Raw genomic sequence first — 12016 nt, 5'->3', positions numbered from 1 at the left:
ATCCACCAGGTGAATGGATGGAAGCGCAGTGCGTAATCCCTGCTGCCTGATTTTTAACGAGCGCGCCTGCTCGTTTACCCCGTCTGCGTCTGCGGCGACTGTATGTGAAAGAGATGACACAATTAAAAAGATAGCAGCTATGCAATATCCAACAACTGGCCATAGAGAAAGACATCTAGGTAAACCATAATGAGGTCATCAGACTCTTTAAATACATGGCACCAAGGAGGAGGATGCTGCTTTAGATAGTGGTCATGCTCACTCTTCACTCCTCACTTCAAAATGACACTTTATACACTTCTTTTGTTCTGACAGGGGAAGAAGAGTACACTAATCTATCATTGTAGCTTGTAACTTGCTTAAAACCTCTCCATGTGCGTTCATTCCAAAGAAATAAAACAATAGTGATTGACAGATCAGTGCTATAGTGTGAAACTGTACCAGTTCAAAGGTCAAGTAATTTTATTAAGATATTGACATAATTATGCAATTACATTCAACATGTGCCTGTAATGTTTATTCATTTTTTAAATTTCACACTGTTATAATAAGGCAGCCATCAGTTCTACATGCCGCACCTGGGCCATCACTGTGGCATGTTGAGCAAGTCCCTTAACCCGCGCTCCCCAGGCGCCGCAAAATGGCTACCGACTGCCCCCCAGGGATGGGTTAAATTGCAGAGGACAAATTTATATGTGTAACAACATATATCAATAAAGGCCATTTTAATGTAGCAGCAGATTTGAGAAGTTGTGGTTGTAAAGTTAATTTAAGTAATTAAAAAAACGTGAATAAATATTGGATTACAAGATTGCAGCTGTAATCTTATTTGTATAAATATCAGTCTATCATTTTTTTTCCCATCATTTGTGACATTAAATTTATTTCACGTGTGGACTTTTTATACACAAGCTCACATCACATTCTACAAGCTCTCACATTCTCAACATATCTACCTTCATACTGTGGGTAAGACTGCAGTCTAACAATCACAAAATTACAATATTTTTACAGTAATTATTATAATTACAGTAGCTCTGATTGTCAATTATGCAATTTCTGGGTATCAATATGGACATTTATTGTTGAATTTCTCCACATTGGCGCAGTAAAAATGCTTGATATCAAGTATTTGTAGTCATACATGTGCAGAAGGCAAATATACCATCCATAGGCAGGAATTATTAACCAAAGTGTTTTTAGAGTAGCTCAAATACAGTCAATTATGCAATCTCTAGGTATAAATAAGGTACATTTATTGTTGAATTTCTCCACATTGCTGCAGTAAAAATGCTTGATATGAAGTATACTAGTCTTATATGTGTAAAGGTTAAATATACCATCCATAGGCAGGAATTATTAACCAAAGTGTTTTTTCAGTAGCTCAAAAACAGTCAAATATGCAATCTCTAGGTAATGCAGCATGCGGCACGCGCAGACCCTGGCCTCGCAGGGCACTGCCCAAGCAGGGGCCATCTCGTGCCACACCTGCAAGCATGCCCTGGAAGACCCCCACCAGGACCGGCTCAGCCAACCGGCCAAGCACCCCCCCCAGAGCGTCCACCCCCCACATTGGCGCGGCAGGCCGCTCCGGGCCCACACACCGCGGGGACCGTCCCCAGGACAACCAAGAGACGAGACTAGCACCAAGCCACACACGAAGGGAAGAGGCACCCCCACGCCCCACCAGGCCGACACCAGGCCCGCCACGCCCGACCGAATCATCCTGATGTTTTTGTACTGTACAAAGAGGGGCCGGACCCCACTCGACAGGCCCAAATGTGTGAGCTACCCACCACCCTGTTATGGTACCTCTCCATTCCCCAATGGAGTGGATGTGGAGTTTGTGGTCGTACCCTCCGTGTGGTGGTGTGTTGAGGTGCGATTAAAATTGGAGGGATTGGTAGGGCAACTTGAGGTGGGAGTGCAAATATGGGACTTTAATTGTTGAATTTCTCCACATTGGTGCAGTAAAAATTCTTTATATCAAGTATACTTAATTTTTTACTTGTTCATGAGGCTAAAATGCACCAGAAAGCAAAACATGAGATGTGTGTTGTAAATAACACAACTACCATACCATTAACATTTGTATTTAATCCTCCAGCATTGTTAATGCTTAGAGGTGGTGTGAGGGAGGATGGGGTCGGCTATGCTAGACACTTAACCCGTCCAATTATCCTCAAATATTACAATCACATTTTACCCTTGAGGTCAATTTGACCCCATGGAGATTTGCCTCCTAAAAAGGTTTTTCAGAAAGTTGTTGACCAAGTTTCTGTGTCAGGCACTTTTGTCTTATTTGTTGAATACATAAATAAGCCCTTGATGATGAAACCTTGACCTGTTCTCTAGCGCCACCACTAGGCCAAACATTTAAATGAGAATGAATTTATCTTGAATAGTTTTCACCAAAATCTTCTCAAATTTACTGACAACATTAATATAACCTATTGGTTGAGGTGATGATATGACCTCAAACTTTCAGTTTTAAAGTTGGTGTATACTATAAATCTTTCATCCAAATGTTTTCTAATTTAAATTAAATAATTAAATTGGTTTTTAAGCTTTCATTGGTATATGTTGTTACACATATAAATTTGTCTTCTGCAATTTAACCCATCCCTGGGGGGCAGTCGGCAGCCAATTTGCGGCGACTGGGGAGCAGTTCGGGGTTAAGGGACTTACTCAACATCCCACAGTGATGGCCCAGGTGGGGCTTGAATCGGAAACCCTCTGATTACAAGGCCAGAGTCCTTAACCACTGGACAAATGAAGATACCAGATCTATAAGTGTCCTGTTGTATGTTAACAGCGCATATCATCTATGTAGTGCAAACAGAAGACACAAATAATAACAATCCGACATTCAAAAGCGAAGCGAGCAAACACTTTCACTGCAGGGGGCGCCTTGTTGATATTCAAATGTTGTGTTTCATAAGATCCATCTGGGGAAAATGATTGATCACCCAGATCAGAAACATAACAAAATGTTTTTATGGCTCCTTACCAAGTATTTGGCAGTGATAATGTCCCGTTTTTAATTAATGTTCTATTATTGTAATTAACATTAGTAAGTGGGTCTTGGTCTAAAGGTTTATCTGTTTTTTGTGAACACAACTCTCCCTCCATCACTCTGTTTAGATCCTAGCTTTAGTCAGTGCCCCTCATGTTTTTCACCTTACCAACAGCTCCAAGAGTTAATGAGTTAAGCCTGTTATTCACACATTCATGTTGAATAACATGGAAGCCAGTCAGTGTACAACTAACATAGGGGTGGGCAAACACTTGCTTGTAAAATTTGAATATGGTGCCGAACCACAAGCAAATTGTTTGTGAGCTGATATAAATGACATTAAAAAGCATGTTCGCATGAGTCTTAGTGCACAAGCAGTGTGACGGTGAAACTTTATCACTGGGAGAACACTACTGTATGTGCAGCTCCCTATAACGACAGAGTCTCACTGTGTGAACTGAGAATGAAGGACTTTACATATTTGTTTTTGGTGATGTGTACAGCTTGTATAAACTTTTTAACTTACCGCAAACATCCATATAGACCAGCGATTCTCAACTGGTGGGTCGGGACCCAAAAGTGCGTCGCCGACCTGTCCTGGGTAGGTTGTGGACAGCTGGTCAAAAAGAAACAAATACTTAATGTCTCTCATGTTGGACTTGTCTTCTATTTTGAAAGAAACTTTTCTTTTGACAGGCATGCTGTAAAATTCATGTTGCACAGGTAAATAAATAGATTTGTTTTAATAAAGATTGTGTGTGTTTTCAACAGCTATTTTTGAAAATTTTTTTTTTTTTTGGTTGAATTCTGAAAAATGTAATGGTTGTGGCAAAATGTGGGTCTCAGGGTGAGACCAGCTGAGAACCCCTGATATAAACAATATTCAAAGCTGTTTCTGCTTTCTTCCAGCCATCAAGTTTCATTAAAACAAAGCCGATCAGATCAAGTCAATCCCAATAGATACATTTTTGAAATAATCTAATTTATTATCACTTTAAAAACTTTATTCACTGCAACAAAAGAGTGTAACGGTGCCAGCTTTTGGAGTTGTGATTGTGTTCTCTTCCTTATTCTCCTTCATTCACTCTCTTCTTTCTCTCTCCACCCGCCTGTGTTTGAAGGTATGTGTGTTTGCTTTTAATGCTAGTATGCACAGGCAGGATTAACAGCCTGAAGCACAATAGCTGCTATTGCTTCAGGACCTACACCGTAGTTACGGCATCGACGTGACGCAGTGGATGGCCAACAGCACTTCTGGGTCGAGGGAATGCGTCGCTTTGGAATTGGCCGCCATGCTTCTTGGTGTTGTAGCTGTGTGAGTGTGTGTGTGTGTGTGTGTGTGGTTTCAGAGCAGTAAAAGGCCCTTGTTTATCTTTCCGTCACAGTTAACATTGTTTAATGTTTTTTAAGCATCTTAAATTGCAATTGATTCTGGGATTATTACTTTCCTAAGTAACCATGTGTGCATTGTTTCACGCAAACAACGGTTTCCAGACACACGCTTCATTTGTCAATATAAACATGTGTAACATGCAAAGTATAAAAGTGTATTGAGTTGTAGACTTGAAACATAGATTGCTGTTAATGAAACACACTGTAGGTACAGAGACGAGGCAGAGTAGCGATAACAGAAAACACACCTTTTATCTGTGATTTGGCGGGGCTTCACCTGTGCTGCAGCTATGAATTAGGGCGACCGTGGTTCAGGTGGAAGAGGGTCGTCTTCTGGTCGAGAGGTTGGGGGTTCGATCCCAGTACCTTGACTGTGTGTCGAAGGGCAAGACACTGAACCCTAATTTGCTCCCAGTGGTCGACTAGCGCCTTGCATGGCAGTCCTGTCCCATTGGTGTGTGAATGTGAGAGTGATTGGGTGAATGAGCTGATATGTAAAGTGCTTTGGGACTGCTTCAGTGGGGGGATAAAGCATTATCAAGTCCATTTACCATGAAAAGAAATAATAAAACACTGGCACTTTTTGTCCATCTTGGTTCTCTCCTCGACTCAGTCTGTCAACTCTCGCATTATTTTGCAAAAAGTTGAAACATGCCAGTGTTGACTGGAAAAGGCAATGACCTTGGGTGAGGTTTAGGGCCGACCAACATCACAGTTCCTCGAGGCACAGTCAGGATTTTTGGGAGGTATTTTGGGTGGGTTACCTAGGGTGGTGGGGTCAGTGGCTCAGGCCCAGGTGGGGTCTCGGATGGGGATGATTCTGCATTTCACTCTCACGTTGACAGTCAACTTTTCCCCACCTCTTCCATTTCCTACCCTGACTCCTTGTTCCCTCCCCCATCACCCAGGTGTAACACTGCCCTCTTTTTATATCCTCCCTTCAATAAAGTTTTTCTTATCCTTCCTTAGGGAGGGCTGGTGATGGTCACAATTATGCAATAAAATAAATGTATTTATTTAATTGCAATAACAAAAAATGCATTGCTGTCTTAAGAAGCACTTCTTGTAGTGTTGACCTTCGACAGCATGTGCAAAGTGAAAAAAGACAAAGGAAAGAACCAATCAGATGCATACATGTCAAGTCCTGCCCACGCCCCCAAACATTTTAGTGGCATGACTTTGGATGGCACACTGATGGGTGGGGGAGGAGCTTAGAGGAGGTCTTGGCAGCTGAAACCTTGCTAGCTCTCTAACATTGTGGACTGCATCTTTTAAGAGTAACTAATCCATGAGGTCTGATGCACGTCTAGACTGGAAATACAAAAAAATGCTGGTCCTGTTAACTTTAATTTCTAACTTTGTCAATTACGGTACTTTTTTTAATGTGCGCAAATAGCCAATAATGCCAGCAGTCTTTATTAGTTTTATACAGTATGAAATTCATTTTTCTAACATTAAGGCAGTAACTGTCTTTCTATGTTTGAGTCCATTGTTTGTTGATATTTGTGAATAATATGTAATTTATATGCTTCCAAAGCCAAGCAATAGAAACCAAACTATAAAACACAAAAATCTCAAACCAGCCTAATGGAATAAGGACGCTGTTTAGGACGAGGAATTCGCATGCGTGGGAAGGAGTTTCCTCCCTGGACAGACAGCAGCAGGACTAAACAAGCAGCATGCCTCTCCCATCCTGTTGATAAATTGTGAAGAGAAAAGATTGCATCTTTGGGACATGATTTTTCTTTGAATAAGGCTCAAGTGGAAATATTCATCTTCATAGTACATCAAAAAGGTCTGTTAGTTTGCTCCTCAGGCCATTGTTATATGACTTATTACATGTAGACTCTGAGTCCCAAGTAATGTATTAACCAGTTTATGTAATGATCAACCAAGTATCAACAAAGTTAACTGTCAGTGTTAAAAAATATTTAGTTCCTCCCAGGCAATCCAAGACACACACAAAAAAAAAATGTGTGTATTTGTATGTAAAAATTCCACAATGTTCAGTGTTAGCTTTGTTCTGTGTGAATGACTCAACGTCAACAATGGTTCAACTGTCTTCCACGTCGGGGAGTGCCAGTATATATAAAAAGTGCAATTCACCTTTAACTGAACCCAAACTGGATGAGAAGGTAAAAGGCGTGTCGGTGATTTTAAACAAGAATTACTTGAACAGTGAAAGGCTTCAGTTAAGGCGTCAGAAATGTATTAATATTAAAGCTTCTTTACAAAAAGGTTCTGAAAATGTTAAATAGTGGGTGAAGCCACTCTCTCTGTCTCTCATTAAATTAGACCCATTAGGGGTTCTATGAAATACTTCAGATAACTTATCTTGTCATTTTCTTTCCAATAGCTTTTGGAGCTTTCTCTAAACTTTCTGCATTTTATCACAAACATCTGTGACGTCAACAGAATCAGCTGCTGTGAGCGATGTAGTGACTTACAACCTAATTTTTTTAGTTTTATTTCAAACTTTTGGTTTGAGGCCAAAATCATCAGACCTACTTTGTTCTGAGTGACAACAATGTGTACACTATAGGTTTTCACATTTATCACTAGTCTACATTCATTATTCAACAGTTTAATGAGTCTGGACAGACATAGAAAGATTCTATTATGGGGCTACAAATCTTAATGTGTACAAACAGTGAGGCTCTCCCTGTCGTCTCCATTACAGACTGCAGTCCATAGCAAAAGCAGCTCATTAAGAGCAAAGGCAAATGAACCCATGAAAAAAGGGTCTCGATTCAGGCATATAACATCAAAAAACCCCAAACTGCTGAAGGCAGCTTGTGTAAGTCAAGAATATGGAATGAAGAGCTCTTTTGTAAACACAACTGCTATTTGTTTATGCAATAATCCCTTTGTGTACAAAAGCCTCAAGGCAAATTACACAAGAGCGGGAACTTTCCAACAGATAAGTGTAATCTACAACAGTATTAAACACACAGAAATACAAACCAAATTATACAGGTGTCCCAAGAAAACATCGGCAACATTCTCAGGAGATTGTTGTCACGATTGACCTCATGTAATCCTACATGTTAGTATTCTTTGTTTTTTAGTGCTGCAACATTTATTGGTTCAGCCACAAAGTCTTTCATTGAAGAACATCCAGGTAAACTAGTGATTCAAAATAACAATATTAAATATCCAAGTTTTTGTTACTACTTTTAAACTTTACAAATGAAGCATATAGAGTATATACTTGTACCATAACGGATACCTGAGAGTGTCTGAAATGAAAAGAATAAGAATAGGATGGAAAAAAAACTGTTAAAAAAAGCTACATTTATTTTACTTAAGTCAACAAAAAACTAGGAGATAAACCAGTAACAGTAGATGATGACTGGTTTTACTAAGGCAACAGAAGATATTACAGCCAAAACACCGTTAATATCTGTGTTAGGGTTACCAACTTCTCTGAAACTGTGAGCTGCTTCAAAGCTACTGAATAAGTAGAAGGGCAACCAGTTTATCTACGCTTCTTAAATGCAAAATTGTATGCATTCATCTTAAATAGCGGGTAAGATTAGAGAACTTCTCCTAGTACCAACACTTGTTACACTTACTTAGGTTTTCCCTCCAGCCTAAATTCTTGCATGTGTTGTACCTCACTTTGGACAACAGTGTCTACTGAATAACATTGTAGAATTGTGGAATATAATGAAGGGAGTCTAGCAGTAATTTAAAAAGGTAGGAAATATGGCCTGGGGTCTCTGGGGGTCTGCTCGGTCAAAAAGGGTTGGCCTGGGGCTCCTTGGCTCCCGTTGTTGCTGCCAGCCTGGCTGCACTTTCAGGCACGGTGCGGAGCCTGGGTTGACAAAACATCGCACATCGGTCGTGGATGCACTAGTATGCCTGAGGCTGTGGGATAAGCTTTAATTGGGCTTAACCTTAGACACGTTGATCCCACATATCAGTTTAAGGTATTAGCACTCACTCCTTCCCTCTGTTCAAAGCCACCATTATTATACACAGCATGCGCACTAGGGGTGTAACGACACACAAAAATCACAGTTCGATACGTACCTCGGTTTTAAGGTCACGATTCGGTTCATTTTCGGTACAGTATGGAACAAAATGCAAGACATAAATTTGCTTGTTGTTTATTTGAAACTTTAGTAAACCAACAATGTATTTAACATTATACAGAATATGAAAATAAAGTTAAAAAAAAGTAAAGTGCTGCCTGGTAATAATATGCGCAAACAAATAATACATTAAATATCATAGAAATAAGTTTGCAGTTTGTTAACAACTTTTAACAAACAAAAAGTACAGCACAGTTCCAACATGTAGCCCTTGCTTTAGACCTTCATATTTTTGGTCAGAAAACTTTACTTGTCCACATTGTCGCAGTAAATGCAAATCTGCTGGAAGTTACAAATGCAAAACAGAAATTTGCTTGTTCATTAAAAACTTTAGTAAACCAACAATGTATTTAACATTATACAGAATATGAAAATAAAGTAAAAAAAAATAATACTATACTGTTTTAAAGTGCTGCCTGGTAATAATATTCTCAAACAAAAGATACATAAAATATTATGAAAATAACAGCTTTTATCCGCTGCTATAAAAACTGATGGCAGTTGTTACAGCTTTGGCCAGATCTGAATTGTGAGGCAGAGGCTGCTTGAATGCAGAAGTCAGCTGCGTTTGCACTAAGGACGTTTTCTTTCTTGTCGCAGTGATATTTGCACTCGGGTGGTGCCGTTTCAAGTGAATTAGCATGTTCGTCGTGTTCCCGGAAACATCTCAGCTGAACAATGTCGGCATACTGCCCTCGTTTTATCCACTTGATATTCTGTGTTGCAGTATTTCACCCGGCAGCCTAAGTGTTCCCAAGCAGGAGACTTTAGCGACAGGGAAGGGTCCTCCAGATCTGGTTTCTCAGTAGCATTTGCCATGACGTACGGGCTGCACATGTAGCTGCAGGCGGAAGTAAACACAGGCAACTTCCATTCTGTTCCGGGAACTCACCCGTGCACAACCCTGAACCCGAACCGAACATTCTGTGCTGAAACGGTTCAATACAAGTAAATGTATTGTTACACCCTTAATGCGGACACACACAATGGGATCACAGGAGTGCTGCTTCGGTTCTATGTTGAACCAGCGGGGAAACGCTGTTTGTTGTATACAGAAGAAGTGAGAAACGTTATTTTAACCTGTTTGTTTTGCACAACATTGCATTGGTGAATGGAGTGATGTCTGACATATCAGTGCAGCGTGAGGAGCTAAAGGCTACTTTTTCTTGACCAAAATGTAAAAAAATTGTCTTGATCAAATAGCAGGGATTTACACTTTTAGGTTGTGAGTGAGTACATTTTCATTTAAACCATCATTAGGTATTGGTTAAGTTAGTTATTGAGAATTCGATTCACACTTCAGCCCGAGTTCATTCCAATACGGAAACGCTGTTCACTGCTGCCGTTTTTCTCTTCCACAGAGCAAAAAGCACATCTTTGTTTTTCTTCACTTCAGGTGTGAGGATGCCAATTTTCATCTTGGTAATGTTTATTTCTTTAAATAAATGTATGTAAAAAAGAAGAAGACATAAATCCCTGTCGTATTCTGGCCAAAGGGTGAAAATCCCTGCCTTCTTTATTTGCATGTTTTAAAAAGCAACAAATAAACCACTAGTAACTGGACTGTGGATAAACAACACATGCTGGAACCATACAGCAGTACTGCAGTTACTATGCAATAAAATTTTATTTGATTGCAATAATAAACCATGCATAGCTGTTGTGAAAAGATTGCACTGCCTGTACAGTAGTATTGACCTTTGACAGCGTGTGCAAACAACTACTATGTCATGCATTTGTTTCATTTTCATTACATCCATCCATCAATATTCTGACCGCTTGTTCCTGTTTTTCAGGAACGTGGGGGTCTGCTGGTGCTCATCTCCAGCTCTTAATGGACATTCATAGTAAATAATCATGTTCCTATTTAATTGTACTCGTCAATAAACAATTTTAACAAAATTATAAAACATGTAATAATTGCATGTACATTTAAAAACTTTTTCAACCCAAAACCACTTCTTTTTAGTAAACATATCTTATCACAACCCATACACCAAATCTGCTATACATAAAAACATTTGTCACAATGTTTTGGTAAAAATAAACACCTCAAGATGCTTATTTTAATACAAAAGCTTATCAAGTGCAGGAGTGTTTAACCTTTAATATATCAAACATAGGATGGATATTATTCAGTGAATGGTATGTGAATGTGTAATGTTCTTTTATAGAGAACAAACAGCTGTGATTTCAAAGCTCCACTTACGTTTTTAGGTAACACTTTATTTGAAGTATTATACATGAGGCTGACATTACGCTGTCATAATCTGTCATTAGCATTAGCTGTCATGAAGGCTGTCATTTAGTGTCGTTCGCTAAATTATGACACCTTTGGAACTATGTTGGCTTTTTTTGGGTTAGGTGGAGGGATCTAGTGGGGTTAGGGTTAAGGTTAGGGTGGGTAACGAGCGACACTTCCTTCATGACACCTTATTTATGTAATGATAGGTGTCATGTCATAATGACAGCGTAATGTCATGTATAAAACTTCAAGTAAAGTGTTACTCATTTTTATTATTGTATGTTATCAATTATAATAACTAGGTTTGGTAAAACTGTTTATTTCATTAATAAGATTAGTGCAGTGCCCGTGGGAAGTATGTCTTGCTATAAAAAAGTGGGAGGTTAAGTAGGTTTTTCATGGATGGTTTACATGGGAGCATTATTTTCTCTTTAATTCAGAATAAAAGTCAAATCCTCTTTAAACTGACCTTGTAAACACTTAGTTCCTAATGCAAATTTAATTCTGAATTAAATACACGGTTCACCCAAAGTGAGCAAAAAGTGAAGCCACTCCAGCGGGGTGTTGGCGCTCTGCCGGCCGGGACACCACGGGATGGCCGTGAAGCACCATTCCTTGAGCCCCCGTCTCAGCTCTGCTACCCCGACACAGAGCCTCTGCCAGGCCAACCGTGTCGCGTGATCAAAGCCAGCAAAGGTTCAATCCACAGAGATGATGTCATCAATTCTAAAATTTTATAAAATTGTCCACTCCCAGTGGGCAGTTTTATGAAAGAATTTATTAACGGTATCATTGCAGTCCAAACAAATCTGACGCTGCACAGCTTTGAACCCAGCAGCAGCCAAGTTGAAAGTCTCAGGTCAATCTGAGCCTGATTTGCAAAGATATTTGAGGAACACACACACACACCCACACAGACCTTTCTTACATTATAGTATAGACACTAGTACAATGCCCGTCGGAAGTATGTATTCTATAGTGGGAGCTTAAGTAGAGTTGTCAATAATGGGCATAATAACAACATACTGTGTAGCATTATAAAGGGGTATATTTGCAGGTGCTAAGTAAAATAGTGTGTGCAATTTCCCTGGTTTAATTTTATGAGACATGTGCATGATAAATGTGTTGTTTTTTTCTCATTTGTATTTTTTTCGTTTGGTGTATTTTTCTGTAATGTATGTTTTTTGGAGTCATGTGTATTTTTGTATCTTTCTGTTGTCTTTTTGTATAATTATTGTTTTTTGTTGCCATTGTAGTGTATCTTTT

The sequence above is a fragment of the Gouania willdenowi genome, chromosome 19, assembly GCF_900634775.1.
Source record: "Gouania willdenowi chromosome 19, fGouWil2.1, whole genome shotgun sequence".
Classification (NCBI taxonomy): domain Eukaryota; kingdom Metazoa; phylum Chordata; class Actinopteri; order Blenniiformes; family Gobiesocidae; genus Gouania; species Gouania willdenowi.
This window is presented reverse-complemented; position numbering follows the sequence as displayed.